Here is a 16,198-nt window from a genome sequence, read left to right on the forward strand (position 1 = left end):
TAAAACCAACATGTATTGGTTCGCAAAATATTTTGATATTAGTACAGATTGTAGTATTATTTAAGTGCTAGTACAAATAAAAGGTTCCCAAGAATAACTCCAAATAAAAACAAAACTTTATGTATAACTAGGGCCGGCCCGCCCTACGGGCGGGATGATAATTTGAAAATAATTTAAATAGTTACAGTAAATATTTAATATAAATTGTTATATTTAAAAATATACATATTAGTTAAATTTTGTACATGTTATTGTATTTGAAAACTAAATATACCCTACTATCTTGATAAGTAGTTTTGATTTATTTATTTTTTCATGGTGCCATCACATCAGTTTTCGTAATTTTCTGGAGTTGGATGAATCTAAAAAATCTTGTGAGGAAAGACATGAACTTGTAATTAAAGATTAAGTAAATATATATGAGTAAAATTTATTATTAGGTCGGTTAATTGTTAGTCGTGTAAACCGAAAATAATAATACTAAAGTATTATATCTCGACATGCTGGGCAGGTTAAATTTGATATAAACCAATCAACGATGCACTGATAGTGACAAACAGTCAAATGTTTTGTCGGTTTAAACTATAAATTTATATATATTATATATTTTTGCTTATATTTTACTCTTAAGGAGGTAATTATGCCGTCGTTGTGGAAGTTATTATCATATAATAACTTATGTGGTGCATCTAATATTTAGTAATATCTTGTAAGTTTTGATTGAGATGTAAGAATAAATTGTAGGAAAAATTTTAGGGTTTTTATCTTGTTTTTTTCGTATATGTTATGTTTTGAACTTGAAAAATGATTATAAACTAATAAGCTGTTAAATTCCCACTGAAATTTAGTGATTGATGTTTAGATATTTATAACAAAATACAAATGATTACGGAAAATAGTTTACAACTAAATATATACCATATAAAACTAAATAATTATTCAAAATTTGATTTAATAGCTGCATCGTATAATATCAATTATTAACTACTACAACGAACATCTTTTTAAATTTTTTATTTATATATATATATATATATATATATATATTGATTCCTTCGGAATATACAAATGACTATTTCTACTTAACAATATTATGGATGTACAATCTATTTTTATTTAGTTTTCTTAATATTACTTTTTAATTTTTTTGTTTATAAGTATGTTTGATTAGTTAATGCTTTATTGATTATATTTTATGAGGTTATGTCACGCACCAGTTGCGTTGATTCATTTGAAATATATTTTCAAAATTTGATTTAATAGCTGCATCATATATTTAATATCAATTATTAACTACTACAACGATCACCTTTTTAATTTTTTTATTATATATATATATATATATATATTGATTTCTTCGGAATATACAAATGACTATTTCTACTTAACAATATTATGGATGTACAATCTATTTTTATTTAGTTTTCTTGACTTTTAATTTTTTTTTTGTTTATAAGTATGTTTGATTAGTTAATGCTTTATTGATTATATTTTATGAGGTTATGTCACGCACCAGTTGCGTTGATTCATTTGAAATATATTTATTTCATTTGTTGTGTAAATAAAGTATTACGGTATATTCCATAGATATACTGAACCATTTGAAAACATTAAATACAAATTTGTGTGTCTTTGTTTTGAAAAATAAAATTAAGTATATTTGTGTAAATATAGTAGCATTTTCTTGTTTAACGGTCTTAGCATTTTTGAAAATAAAATATTAATCAAATATATGTAAATATATTAATTCTATCCAGCTTGTGGATCTTTGTTTTGAAAATGAAATGAAATGTATCTATGTAAATATTTTGTAAAACAAAATATGCATTTATCTGACATAGAGAATAATTAGGATCTAATTGTTTGTATCATCCTTATTTAATTTTGATGAAAATAATTGTTAAATCACAACTGATTTATACGTTACTAAATATTCTACTTTTTTTTTTCCTCGTTTATACATCAGTTAAGAAAAATGGTGGATGAGTAGCAGACATTGATAGACTATCTCTACAACTTTGTGCTCCTGATTCATCCAGTGAGTGATTGTTAGAAGTAGTCACATAGGCATGGCTCGAACAATTGTCTCCCTTCTCTACTCGAGCTACCTATTTCTAGCTCCGCTTAAAACTTGCTGGTCACCTTGTAGCTTCATCACATATGTCATGGGAGGGATTAGCGTGCTGCTAATGAGCTTCTAAACTAAATCAGGACTCCAGTGTTGGCCTGGCCTCGAAGATTGTGATGTGGCCGTAATGAGAGGATGAGCTTTTTTTCCTGCGGCCACAGTCCTCATACTCCCTCGGACAATCTAGTATCTTTGATAGGATTTGCAAAAATGGCAAGGCTGGTTTATCTCGTAGTTGTTGTAACTACGGAACTTCGTGTCCGTGCTCTGGCATCTTGGACATATCAGACTCTTATTTCTTCAGATTGCATATCTGTCGTCTGCTGATTGTTTTTGTCCTCTCTCTCTCACTGATACGTTGATGTCGCTTCCTCTTTGTCCCATGTTTCTGATTTTGAATCATGTGAAGCGTGTAGTCTCTTATTACAGTTTTTCGCTATGTAACTATTTGCGCTTCTTCTTATTCTCTGATAACTATTGAACAACTTGCTCTGTAGTTACCTGAGAGAGGGTAATAACAAACACTTTAATTTAAGAACATTTGAAATGAGTCTATAACGATTTTAACAACTAATTAGAAAAAATATGGTTGCTTAACTTTTTTCTTTTTGATCAACTACGGTTGCTTAACTATACTCAACATGAAGCAAAAAGAGAAACAAAGGTTTTGTAGAGGACAATTTAAGATAACAGAATTAAGAAGACCCAATCAACCAACACACAAATACAACAAAAGAAAAAAGTGATCAGACTTTCAAATCTAGCACTGACCAACAGGGTTTGTTATTCCAAAATCAGAGAATACATAGAATCAAATTCGCATTGACAACATAATCATATAATTTGAAGAATACCTTTTGCGTTTGTTCTCGAAGACAGTGGAAGACGATGGATTACAGTGCCAATTCCTCCTCCTTTTCATCTCGCCTTACTGGTTACTGAAAGTGAAATGAAGAATTAGAAATAACACTAAATAACAGTGGATCAGACAAATATCAAAACAGAGTAACATAGTTGAGATGAAAAGAGAAACATGGAAAGAGGGAGAATACCTGATTAGTTAACCGTCGTTCCGCAAAATTTGACGAAATCATCGTCAATATATTTTTTTTAGAAAAGTCAGACCATTCAAATCCAATATGGTTCGGTCAGAAAATAATCGAAGAGTTAAAGAAACATACAATAACCTCATTGTTTCTATGCTTTAGCCCCTGTTTTTTTTTTCAGATGCTTCTGCAATTGTTCCATATCGATGCTATTAGCAAGAATCTATTCAACAACTCAAATACATATAATTGCTCAAGCAAAACAACTAAATGGCCAAAGAACTAAATCGGATCGCTATAGATCTTATGCAAGAGAGAGGTTGCGACAGGATTCAGTGATCATTGCAAGAGGGAGGTGAGCCTTGACGGAGTAGGTTCAACAGGCCAGCCTTTAAATCGGAGGAGCATTGCAGAGAAACGTTTTCTCTGGATTTGAGAAGCTTATGATTAAGAGGATTGAATAGATGATTTTGAGATGTAATTAATTGGAATAAAGATGAAGCTATAACTCTGGCCGTTTCAGTCAGGGGAAAGGAAGCGCATGCATCATGCGTCGCCGTCGCAGAAACGGAGAGACGATCGGTAAAGCTTTGATCGAGCAATTAGGTTAGACGGCAATTTTTTTGGTTTCGGCTCGCAGAGAACATACCCAGAGCCCAGCATGTAATAAACAACGAAAGCCCATCAGATTTGGCGTTTAAATGAAACGGTGAGTTTCGTTCTTACATGACATGTGTCGGCCTGAGAGAGCTTGATTTATCTAGGTGGAATCCTACGTATTTTAAGGAGAAGAGAACAAACTGTTTTTTATATATATAAAAAAGATATATATATATATATATATATATATGTGTAAAAAGAGAGACAACTAAAAACTACAATTACAAAAATTTACAGTATTTAATTTAAAGTATCAAAAGTATCATTACTTTATCAAAGAAACGAATGATGCCTGACCACTTTCAATATGAAAAAAAAAACATTTTCCTTTGTTTTTAGTGAACTAATTACTGCTTACATATGAGATACATGATAATGTAGTCATCCGACTGACATGTTTTTTATCCTTTTCATTGATGATAAAATGTATTAAGCTAGTGTTTTAATATTTTTGATACTATTATGGCTAAACCATTGGGCTTGGACAATCCCTATGATGTGAAGCTACCATTGCGGGCCTTCTTGACGGTGCGCATGTCCTCCTGAAGTTCTGCACTGTCAGCTTTGACTCCACCAAGATGAAGCAGATCATGGCTTCCACTACTCGCGCATATTCTTCTTCCAAACCGGTCCTCTAAGCATTGTGGTAGGGGTCTTTGATCGGGATCCTCCAAACCTAGACCTTTTAGAAAGTTCAATGAGTTTTCTGTAGTGGTGTTTTAAAAAAAAACTTAATCCAACAATTGTATAAGGTTCTCGCTGGTTTACCATAAGTTGAGCGACTTCTACTGAATGCGCATTGGTTATTTAGTCATTTCTCCATCAAATGCGACAAACCCAAACGTACTGTCCCAATCAGACACACAGAACTGTATACGGTACCTGCATAAGTTATAAGAACTGTACATGGTACCTGCATAAGTTACAGAGTTTACATTGTTTAGTAGTGGTGAGATTGTAACGAAAAATTAAAATGTTAGCTATTAAGTTTATTTTGTTGTTTAAAAAAATATCATTTTACAATCATAATGTAATTATTTACATTAATGTACCTTTTACCATTTTGAATAACCAATAAATTTTCACTTAAATTATTTTCATTTAATTAATCATAAATTAAACAAAGATACATTAATCTATTATTCAATTTTTTTAATCTTCGTGAAAAATGTCAAAATGACACTTAATATGAATAGGAGAGAATTTAACTTACTGAGTTTTATAATGTTGCTGACTTATTAAAACATATATAATTATTGACTTTTATATTGGCTCAATTATTATTTCAGAACTTGTTGCTGAAGATGACCAAACATTTAAATATGTTCCAAACTTTTAAGCGACAAAAAGCTACAAAATAGTCTGCATAAAAAAAAAAACAAACCCATGTCCAACAAAAATTTTCTCCATAAAACTATTCACTATCTAAAGCCATACTCTGTTAGAAGGAATCTCTTAAAAGTGTCTCACAACCTGTTTGTGGGAGGTTTGACTCTGTAAATACGGACAATCCAGTTTGATGTTGTGTAGGCTTCTTCTAAGTGTTTCAGTTTGATATATTTCTTCTCTATCTCCACCCATCTTGCTCTATCATACCTGCCAACAATTTCACAACCCAATTGTTTCTGGCACATGGACACGTATAAGACGTGACATTCAGATTTGGTGGTTGACGTACCCGGTTGGCTGCCATATTCTGTGACAAGCTCGCCAAACCTGTAGTAGCATAATTTGTACCTACAAGAAAACACACATTTAAAATGCATTGCATCTTTCTCAGCTATAACTCATTTTGGGAGATAAATAAATATGCATAAGAATATAGAGTCTTGAGTGCGGAACTTACATGAGACAGTTCAGCATCTTCGGCGATGCACCTTTGTCTACACGAAGTTCACCATTCACAAGGTAATCAGGCTCCTTGATCACTGGGTCTACACCACCTCCGATTCTCACCATCCACAAGAACCTAAACCATATTTATAAAAAGAAAAAGGAATCAGTAAATCCAATACATCAACTGTATTGAGAAAGTAGAAGACCGTTCAATGCAATAAGTAAGTAAGTATATGTTTAGCATATACAACCACATGAATATACATGAGAGAAGTAAAGAGACTTACTTGTTGATATCATCTGAAGAATAGCCAGTAACGCCACCAAAGACGACCAACACATAATTAACATCAAGTGACCTCATGATGTCATATGCCTCGTCTTCATAAGAAGACATGGCACGTCCAACAGTAGCAATGTGAGTGTTGTTCCAGGTATTGTTGTCGACGATGACAGTTATGTTTCCCATGGCAGTGATTTGGTACCCATAGTCCCACCACGACATGACCTTAGCATCAGTAGGAGTGTTTTGCCTAAGCCAGTAGTAGGCCTCACAGTAATCATCAAAGATGATTCTGTTTCCATGGGCTCCTCTTGCAGCTAGGACAATTGAGGGAGATAAATATGCCTCTGGTCACCCATGTGCAGTGAATAGCATATCTACTGAGCAAATAAAATACTCCAACAAGAAGAGCAATGGCACCATTCCTTTGGAAAGGTTGAGACGGATCAAGTGTAACCTGTATGGACATACAAGATAAGGATTATATTTTCTACTTTCACAAGAGAAGCTGTACCAAAGTTCAAAGTAGGTGGCAAACGGTACCATAGAAATTGGTTGGAACAGGGACATTAAAGATTCACCTTTGACGAGGCTTTTGAACTACCAGGTCCTTTAGAAGAACCAGTCTGGGGAACCTTTTGTTCTGCCCTTAACAGAGATGTTAAGTGCTTGACAGTGGCAGAGACAGCTATGGCACTTATAAGGCATATTGCTGGAGTGGCGACGAGGATAAGCCGGATCATGACACCAGCAAAGTACAAGCTGGTGAGACCATACATGACGATAAATATTGTGGCGTCTGACAAACGCTTGAAACAGAAGCAAAGTCAGGAAGGGAAAAGGAAGAGCAGAATATGGTAGTCAAACATGAAAGAGGACCATGCCGTAGGCTGATGCTCAGAAACAGAGGCAATAATGGGAATGTGATCCTTTGCATAAGTGGGTCAAGCAATGAGTAAAATCGACGAGTCCACGGAGAGATATAGCCAGACGTTGTGCCAACACCCAAAGCAATACCACCAACCAAAATAGCGGATGTCACATTGATCCTCAAAAAGGTTTGGAACAACTTGATGTCATTCAACTGGTACTTCATCCAGTCGAGGAAGTAAAACACCTGTACAATGTGTGTGAAACAGAAGGATCAGAAACAAGGTTCCAACTTTCTAGCTGATAATCAACAGGTTAGGTAGAAACCCAATTACAATACTAGAAACTAAAAGAAGGGTTGAACATAAACAAAGAAAAACCAAATGAAACCTCTACAGGCAGGAGGAACAAGTGGGTAGAAAGAGAAGAAACCTGCATCAACAAGAAGACACCCATTGCACCCATATGCTCTCCAGATTGAACATGTTGAAACCCAACAAACCTAATTTGCATCGCAAGCAAGCAGCATCCCCAAGATATACATAGAGTTATAAGCAATGTAAAGCGGAACCAAGTTAATAATAAAGACATAGCCTCCCCAAGAGGAAACCATGTAGAAGTAACCAAACGCAGAGCCAAGAGCCCATGACAAGGATCCAGTGTTCACCGCCTTAACAAAGAGATAAAACGTCAGCAAAAGAGCGAAAATGGCAACGGCCTCGTTATCATAGGATCCAGCAACGGAGCGAGAGATGTAGCCAGGGCAAATAGCGATGAGAGCAGCATCGACAAGGCCAGCTTCTGTGTCCCGTAGAAGTTAAAGGTAAATGAAGAAGATCAAGTTTTACTTTTGATAAACTGTTGTTTCTTACTTAGAAAGTCTGTTTACAGAGATGATCTATTTATACTGAAAGTGTAAAACCCTAGAAGGCTAGAACACACACATGTGTCATCATCAGGTGCAAGACAATTGATCTAAGGCTGAGAATGGATTGGACAGCTCCATCGGGCACGCTCTTCCAGACGTACGGTTTGCAGCTGGCTTGTGTACTACTGTTTGGGGAGTCTCCGACCGTTGTGATGTTTGTTGACCGTTAGTAGACAGAGCCTTGATGGGCTTGTGCTGGACTTGGGCCTCGTCATAGGTTTGGTTCAAGATGGCTTTGCCCTTTTGTTCTTTAGTGAATCTTGGCAAAGCTGTGTCGTTTTGCTTACTTTCATGTAAAGTTCCTATGGCCCCCCGCAAACTTAGCGACGGAGGAACGACGACGCCAAGTTTGGCCCGGAGATTCTGAAACGCCCCCGCAGAAAGGGATTTGGTGAAAATATCGGCGAGCTGTTGTTGAGCTGGGATATGACGAACGACCAGAGCTTTGAGAGCGACTCTTTCACGGACGTAGTGATAATCGAGCTCAAAGTGCTTCGATCGTTTGTGAAAAGATGGATTGGCAGTGAGGTGCACGGAGGAGAGGTTGTCGCAGTACAATTCCGGTGTAGTCTGCATAGGAATTCCAAGCTCGCGCATCACAGAGCCAATCCAGTGAAGTTCTGTTGCCGTTTCTGAGAGTGATCGATACTCTGCCTCGGTTGAGCTGCGAGAGACAGAAGGTTGCTTCAGGGATGACCAAGATAGAAGATTTGAGCCGAGGAATGTGCAGAAACCTCCAGTGGAGCGACGAGTGGAAGGACAACCTCCCCAATCACTGTCACTGTAAGCTCGAACAACAAAATCTGTTTCTTTTGTGAAGTTGATACCCATATCTGTCGTTCCCCTGACGTATCTGAGGATTCGTTTGAGCAGATCGAAGTCGGAGACTGTGGGAGAATGCATCTTCTGACAGATGTAGTTGACAGAGTACTGGATATCAGGACGTGTCAGCGTCAAGTATTGGAGCTTACCTGCCAAAGTGCGATAGTAAGTTGGATTTGAGAACAGTTCCTTCTTCTGAGGAATCTGATTTAGCTGAGTCGGTAGTGGAGTAGCGACTGGATTGCAGTTAGACATTGAAGCTACAGCGAGTATGTTTTCTGCATACTGCTGTTGATTGAGGAAGAGACCATTGGAGTGGAAGGTCGCTTGAATGCCGAGAAAGTAATGCATCTGTCCCAAGTCCTTCATCTTGAATTGTTTGTTGAGAGCGTCCAGGAACTTGTCCATTACTGTGGAGCTATTTCCAGTGATCAGCATGTCGTCTACGTAGAGAAGAAGCATGATAACATTCTTTCCACGGGAGTATACAAATAGGGAAGGATCTTTGTAGCTGCAGACAAATCCGAATTCAATGATGTAATTGCTGAATTTGTCGAACCAGGCACGGGGTGATTGCTTCAAACCATAAAGAGCTTTATGGAGAAGACACACATGGTGTGGTTTATCTCTGTCAACGAAGCCTGCTGGTTGCTTCATGTAGACTGTTTCGGTCAAGTCTCCATGAAGAAAGGCGTTTTTAACGTCCATCTGCTTGATGTTCCATTTCATGACAGTGGCTGTGTGCAGGATCATGCGGACAGTTGCAGAGCGAACAACAGGACTGTATGTCTCAAGGTAGTCGACTCCTTCTGACTGGTTGTATCCTTTCGCTACTAGTCTTGATCTTAGTGATTTGACCGTGCCGTCAGCATTGAGTTTGACACGGTGAACCCATCGATTCCCTAACACATTCATCCCTTCTTTGTAGGGAACTAGGGACCATGTTTCCGTTTCTTTGCAGTTGCCAATCTCTTCATGCATAGAGTTGTTCCAGCCTGGGTGCTTCAACGCCTCAGCCAACGTTCGAGGTTCTGAGTAGGAAGCCTTCTGAGTAAGCAGAACGTAACGAGGGTTTGGCTTGGTTATTCCATCCTTCGCACGAGTGATCATTGGATGCGTAGCCTGAGAAGTAGTGTGCTCGACTGGTGCTGTCCTGCCTTGTGTAGGTGCAGAGCTGTTGCCTATAGAAACAGGATCAGAGCCTGACGTACACCCAGTACTTTGCCCTACACAAGGAGTAGAACCAGAGGAAGAAGCTACCGACGGTGTTGCTTGCGGGTGTGAATTTCTTGAAGGCAAAGGTGGAAAATCAGCGGCTGTAAATAGAGGCGCTTGCGCAGACTGTGGCTGAGGAATAAAGAAGATAGGTGCATTGACCCTTTTAGTTGACTGAGGAGCGGGAGGTTGAGTGGGCAGGGCACTCTTTTGCCAAGCCTCTGCTAGAGGAGTCTTTGGGTGAGGATGAAGCTTAGAGTACTCAGCACCAAAAGGAAAGTGATTTTCATCAAAGATTACATGGCGAGATATGTAAACTCTTCCTGTTGTTGGTAAGAGGCATCTATAACCTTTGTACTTTTCATTGTAGCCGAGGAAAACGCACTGGAGAGACTTTGGATCGAGCTTGTGGTGAGTGTAGTCACGTAGCATTGGATAGCAAGCACATCCAAAAACGCGAAGTGATCTGTAGTCTGGTTTTCTCTTGTGCAGGCGCTCATAAGGACTTTGAGTACTTTCCAGAGCTGAATGAGGTAGGAGGTTGCTGAGGAAGTTGGCGGTGAAGAAAGCCTCTACCCAATACTTCTGAGGTAATTTACTATGAAACATCAGAGATAGACCAAGCTCAGTTACATGCCTGTGTTTACGCTCAACTAAACCGTTCTGTTGTGGCGTATGGGGACATGAGATGTGCTGTTGGATTCCGCTTTTCTGAAGAAGATTGAGGAAGATGTTACTGATGAATTCTCCTCCACCATCGCATTGAAAAGTTCCAATAGTGGTTTTAAATTGATTTTGGACCAAGGTTTGGAACTTTACAAAGGTATGATAAAAATCTGACTTAGTCTTTAGTGGGAAAAACCAACTGAATCTAGTAAAATGATCAATAAAGATGACATAATATCTAAATCCTTGAACAGACAACACCGGTGAGGGTCCCCAAAGATCGCTGTGGATGCGCTCAAGTGGTCTTGTTGCTACAAAGGATGATGCTTCAAAAGGTAAACGAGCACTCTTCCCAAGTTGACATGCCTCGCAGAGACTCTTGGTACGTTTATTGATAAAGATAGACTTGTTTGTAGAAAGCTGCTGGAGAACTTGTGGATTGGGGTGTCCTAGCCGCTGGTGCCAGATCTCATCAGAGGCAGTTACTTGCCTTGACGAGAAGAACGCCTGCGGAGGAGACTGAGGCAGCTTATACAGACCCTTGTTGTTGCTTCCCCGAAGAAGAAGCTGTTTGGTTTCCTTATCAAACACACGTACATCATCACAATCAAAGACAAAAGCACAAGGAGAATCCACAGTAGCCTTTGAGACTGACATCAGAGATTTTGCAATGTTGGGACACACTAGTACATCAGTTAAAGGAAGTGTACCTGAAGTGGTCGAAATAGAGGTGGAACCCGTGTGCGTGATTGGTAGGAACTCACCGTTACCTACCATCACTGAGTCAGAGCCGTTGTAGGCTTGAGAGTACTGAAGATTGTGGGGAGAGCTCGTGACATGAGAGGTTGCACCGGAATCAGGAAACCACTCATGACCCGGAGAGTTGGTAACATCAGTGATGCGTAAAGCAGCTAGCGCGTTGTGCATATCGTCCATCTGATAGCTGTTGTCAAAGCGGTGCCAACATTTGAGAGCCTGATGTCCAACTCTTCCACAGATTTGACACACCGGACGAGAGTCAGTCTCGGAGATGACGGAGGAGGCAGAGGAGGAGGGAGACAAGTGTTGATGAAAGCCTCTTCCTCTAGTAGAGTAGTTCCCTCTGCCTCGACTTCTTCCACGGTATGAGTTTCCTCTGTAATAGTTGCCGCGTCCTCTATTTGAGTAGAAGGCTAGATGTGGAGTAACAGAGCTTTCATTTGTGTAGCTCTGTAGTCGATCATCGTAGCTAGTGAGACGCGGGATTATTTCTTCAAAGGTGGGGGTTGGGAGGGAGTCCATAGAGCTTTCAATGGTAGTTTTGATAGGCTCATAGTCTTTGTTAAGCCCGTGAAGCGCAGCGAACACCTTCATACGTTCTGGAACAGGACTGTCAATGGAGGAGAGCTGAGAGCAGACAGCCTTGATTTCCTTCAGGTATGCGTCCATAGTCTTCTCACCCTTCGACATGGTTTGCAGCTTTCTCTGGAGCTCAAATAGGCGAGAGGAGGAGGAGCGGTTGTAGTAGCGAGCGAGAGCGGCCCAAACTTCATGAGACGTCGAGCAGTCAACTACTACCGTGAGAATGTCTTCGGAGAAGGAGCCAAGAAGCCAAGATTTGACGACTTGGTCCGTTTGAAACCAACGGCTGTACTCTGGATGTGGAGCTTCATGGTGGTTGCCATTGATCTGCGGAACTTGGATGGTGGGAGGTGGTTGAGGTGTTTGACCAGTAACAAAACCGAGGAGGCCTTGTCCATTTAGGAAAGCTTCGAACTGTGACTTCCATAGGATGTAGTTGCGATCAGTGAGGGTAACTGTAACACAGTTAGAGATTCGGAGAGAAGGTGTGTTGATCACCTCCATAGCCATAGCGTCCAAGGAATTTATCCCTGGAGCTCTGATACCATAAAGGTAAATGAAGAAGATCAAGTTTTACTTTTGATAAACTGTTGTTTCTTACTTAGAAAGTCTGTTTACAGAGATGATCTATTTATACTGAAAGTGTAAAACCCTAGAACACACACAGGTGTCATCATCAGGTGCAAGACAATTGATCTAAGGCTGAGAATGGATTGGACAGCTCCATCGGGCACGCTCCTCCAGACGTACGGTTTGCAGCTGGCTTGTGTACTACTGTTTGGGGAGTCTCCGACCGTTGTGATGTTTGTTGACCGTTAATAGACAGAGCCTTGATGGGCTTGTGCTGGACTTGAGCCTCGTCATAGGTTTGGGTCAAGATGGCTTTGGCCTTTTGTTCTTTAGTGAATCTTGGCAAAGCTGTGTCGTTTTGCTTACTTTCATGTAAAGTTCCTATAGAAGTAAGCCACAAGGGTGGTGTTGGAAGCGAAAAACGGCACCGTTAAGACGCAAACCTAGCGGATGTGAACGAAGAAGCGGAGAAAGCGCAGCGTCCAGTAGATGAAAACATGATACCTGGATAAAGTGGCGGCACGAGAGGGTACCAACTCTCGGAGTCAAACTCGTAGAAGCCTTTCTCTGTGAGGAAGAGCGTCGTGCGGTAGTTGAAATAGGGATCGAACTCGTGGATCATGGATTCATAATGGAGGACGCTGAAGAGACGAGCAATGAAATGAAGCTAGTACGTAGACTAGACCGAGGATGGAGACGCGGATCAGTAGCTCTTGCTGCTTTGTTTTCTGTTTCACAGATTTGAAAGAGAGAGTATTGAGCAGATCTTGGGTGGTCTTCTTCACCGCCACTGATTCCAATTTTGTGCTCGCATTGGCGGGCTCTTGTTTGCCTTCCATCGATCTACGAGAGGTGTGATTCTGAATCAAGTCGTCTCGTCGTGTTGTAAGCTCTTATCAAGTTGGGAAGTGAAGTGAGTGACATATCTCTTGGGCTCCCATTATTCACTAATACATTGCCCATCAATTTGCATGTGTGAGACTGGATTGTGCCACTATTATATTTATGGTTCCTTTTTCAAGTATTTTGTTACTAAATATTTGCATCAAACAAAATCAAGAAAAATAAAATGAGGCACGTTTCCAAAATATATTTATAAGATCAAGACTTATCTATAATTCATAATTACTTTATATCTATTATTTCTCTATCAAATTTTTGTACAAACGTTTTAATTTCATAAAATCGCAAAAAATAAACTTTAAAATTTGGATTAAAATGTGACAAATTATAAAATTATAACAATTTAAATAAAACATGATTACATATAGGTCATCTATGGTTCAATCGTTTAGCTCTTTTATTTGTTTGACTGATATTTTCTATATGTTTGACTGTTCACTACAAGAAAACACAAGTTTTATGAGGGCAGTTTTCCTCGTTACTTCGTCGTAAAAACAGTGTTACGACGAATTAGCGAGGAAACCCGTTTCGTCGTTATACGTTTGTCGTAACGCATATATCCTCGCTAATTCGTCGTAAGGTAGCGAGGAAATAATTTCGTCGTAAAAGCGAAGGAGGATATTTCGTCGTAAAGACCACGTAAAGATTCCACGTAAGGACGTCGCTAAGTTTCCTCGTAAATACCACGAAAAACTTTCCTCGTAAAACCCACGTAAATAAATACTTGTAAAATAAACGTAAATACCTTGACAGCTTTCCACGTAAAGAAAACGTAAAAACCTTGATAGATTTCCACGTTATTTCCTTGTAAATGTTTCCTCGTAAAAACCACGTTAAGCTTCCACGTAAAGAAGCCGCAAAATTAGCTACGAATTTACTTCGTTTCATTATTTTATAGAAATATAAAAAATTATAATTATAAATATAATTTAAATTATTTAAATTATTAATAAAATTAAAATTCTAAAAAAATCAAAACCAAAATATTTTATATATAAATAAGTTTTGAATTCATAATACAAGAACCGAAATTAAAAAGAACTAAGGGTGGTCGTTAATCGCCTCGTAGAATTCATCACTCCTCGCCTGAACATCCGCCTCGGCATGTGAGTCGTCGGTCGGTGACTGGCCTGGGATAGGATTTTGTTGTCGCATGGTCCTCAACAAAGTCGCCCATTCCGGATTTGTGGCCGCTACAACGTCCAAGAAGCCCTCGAGTCCACCCATACGAGATCGCAGCTGAGTAGACTCTCTACGCAGCTCTTCGGACTCCCTACGCAGCTGAGAGACTTCATCATCCCGTCGCTGAACATAAGACGATGTCGCTCTCGGAACATCGTTGACGGAACCAATCCCCAACGTCCGTCCCTTTTTTTTAGGGACAACCTTAAAAACAAAAAATAAATTTTGTTAGTAAAAATTTAAAGTTAAATTAAATGAATATTTAAAAAAATTAAAATTTTAGAAAATTTACCTCCTCGTAAAGCTTATCCACTTCAGGTGTGGATAAGGTGACGGGTAATCCATCGGTGGACTGTTGGGTCAGCTGGGTCTGGCGTTCTTCAACCCGAGCAGCCAAATCGTTGTAGATTTGCTCGGACTTGCCATCTATAAATCGGCCCGCCTTGTTCTTGTGGGTCCTCTCGTAAAGTTGCATAAGAGACGGGAATTCTCCCGTCTCTTTGGCCTAAAAAAACATTTAAGAAAGTTGTTAATTAGAATATATATAAAAATATACTAAAAATTTAATATAATTAAATTTTTAATTACCATTTCCAAACGGACACCGGCGTGGGGTTTTTGGCCCGTAGTGTGAAGCATCGGCCCGTTCCCGTGCTCATCGACTGTGTTACGGGAGTTAGAGCAAGACTGGGCGATTCTAATGGAATCAGGAAGACGCCAATATCGGATGAGGCCATCCCAGACATCCGTGGTGAGCTCAGCGGGTTTGCCACGCTCATACCCCTTCACGATCCAGTCACCCTTCCAGTTGGAGACCGTGTCCAACAAGCGAACTTTCGCCTTCGCGACAAACTTCTTCCTCACCCTCTCAGTGATCCCCAAGGCCCAATTATATTTTTGCTGTTGGAAAAAATAATTTATAATTAGTTTTTCAGAAAAAAATATATATATAAATAATAAAAAAATTTAAAGATATATATTTAATTAATAGAACTTACAGCGTAAATTTTGAACCACGTCTTTCTGACGTAGTGGGGCGTCGTTTTCCAGTTCGGATGTGGCATGGAGAAGTAACCTTTTATCGTGTCGGTTACGTCCGATGCAAGACATCCGTCAATCCCCCACCTGAAAAATACAAATTTAAAATATAAATTATTTTTTAAAGTTATAAAAGAATTTAAAAAGAATAAAAAAATAATGAAACATACCATAAAGTTCCGTCCGGTCGGTCGGGGTCGATGACTGGTAAACCTTCTCTGCCTGGCAGACGGAGAATGTCCTCTACGGTGTACTGCGAGTAAGGAGCACTCGGAGGCACCATCAAATCGGGATGAATCTCGGCCGCGGGCATCGGAGGTGCCGGCATCGTAGGAGGCACAGGAGGAGGAGCCATCTGGGGAGGCACGTGAGGAACCGATGGTGCACTAGAAGAAGGAGATCCAATGACTCTCTGAGTGTACTGAGTCTCGGGGACAGTCTCCTGACCCGAAGAACCGGGAGCTGAAGAAGACGACGGGTCTAAACGACTACCCGGCTCACCGAACATCTCTCTGTAATGGGCAGTAAGTCTACCTTTTCGAACCTGAGAAAAAAATTTAATTTTTTAAATTTTCGTGAACAATATACTTCCCAACATTATCCACCTAATCAACACTAAATAACATAAGATCCGTAAACCTATCTAAATTCCCTATACTAACCACCTAATCTATCCTAAACTAATCAAACTAGAGAGGAATTAGAGAGAC

The 16,198-nt window shown here is 39.3% G+C and overlaps 1 pseudogene; it reads right to left on the reverse strand.

The window, feature by feature from the left end:
• Positions 1-3,776: 3,776 nt before the first annotated feature.
• On the reverse strand, positions 3,777-14,214 carry LOC106451816 (annotated as a pseudogene).
• Positions 14,215-16,198: the final 1,984 nt, after the last annotated feature.

This window comes from Brassica napus, chromosome A5, assembly GCF_020379485.1.
Source record: "Brassica napus cultivar Da-Ae chromosome A5, Da-Ae, whole genome shotgun sequence".
NCBI lineage: Eukaryota > Viridiplantae > Streptophyta > Magnoliopsida > Brassicales > Brassicaceae > Brassica > Brassica napus.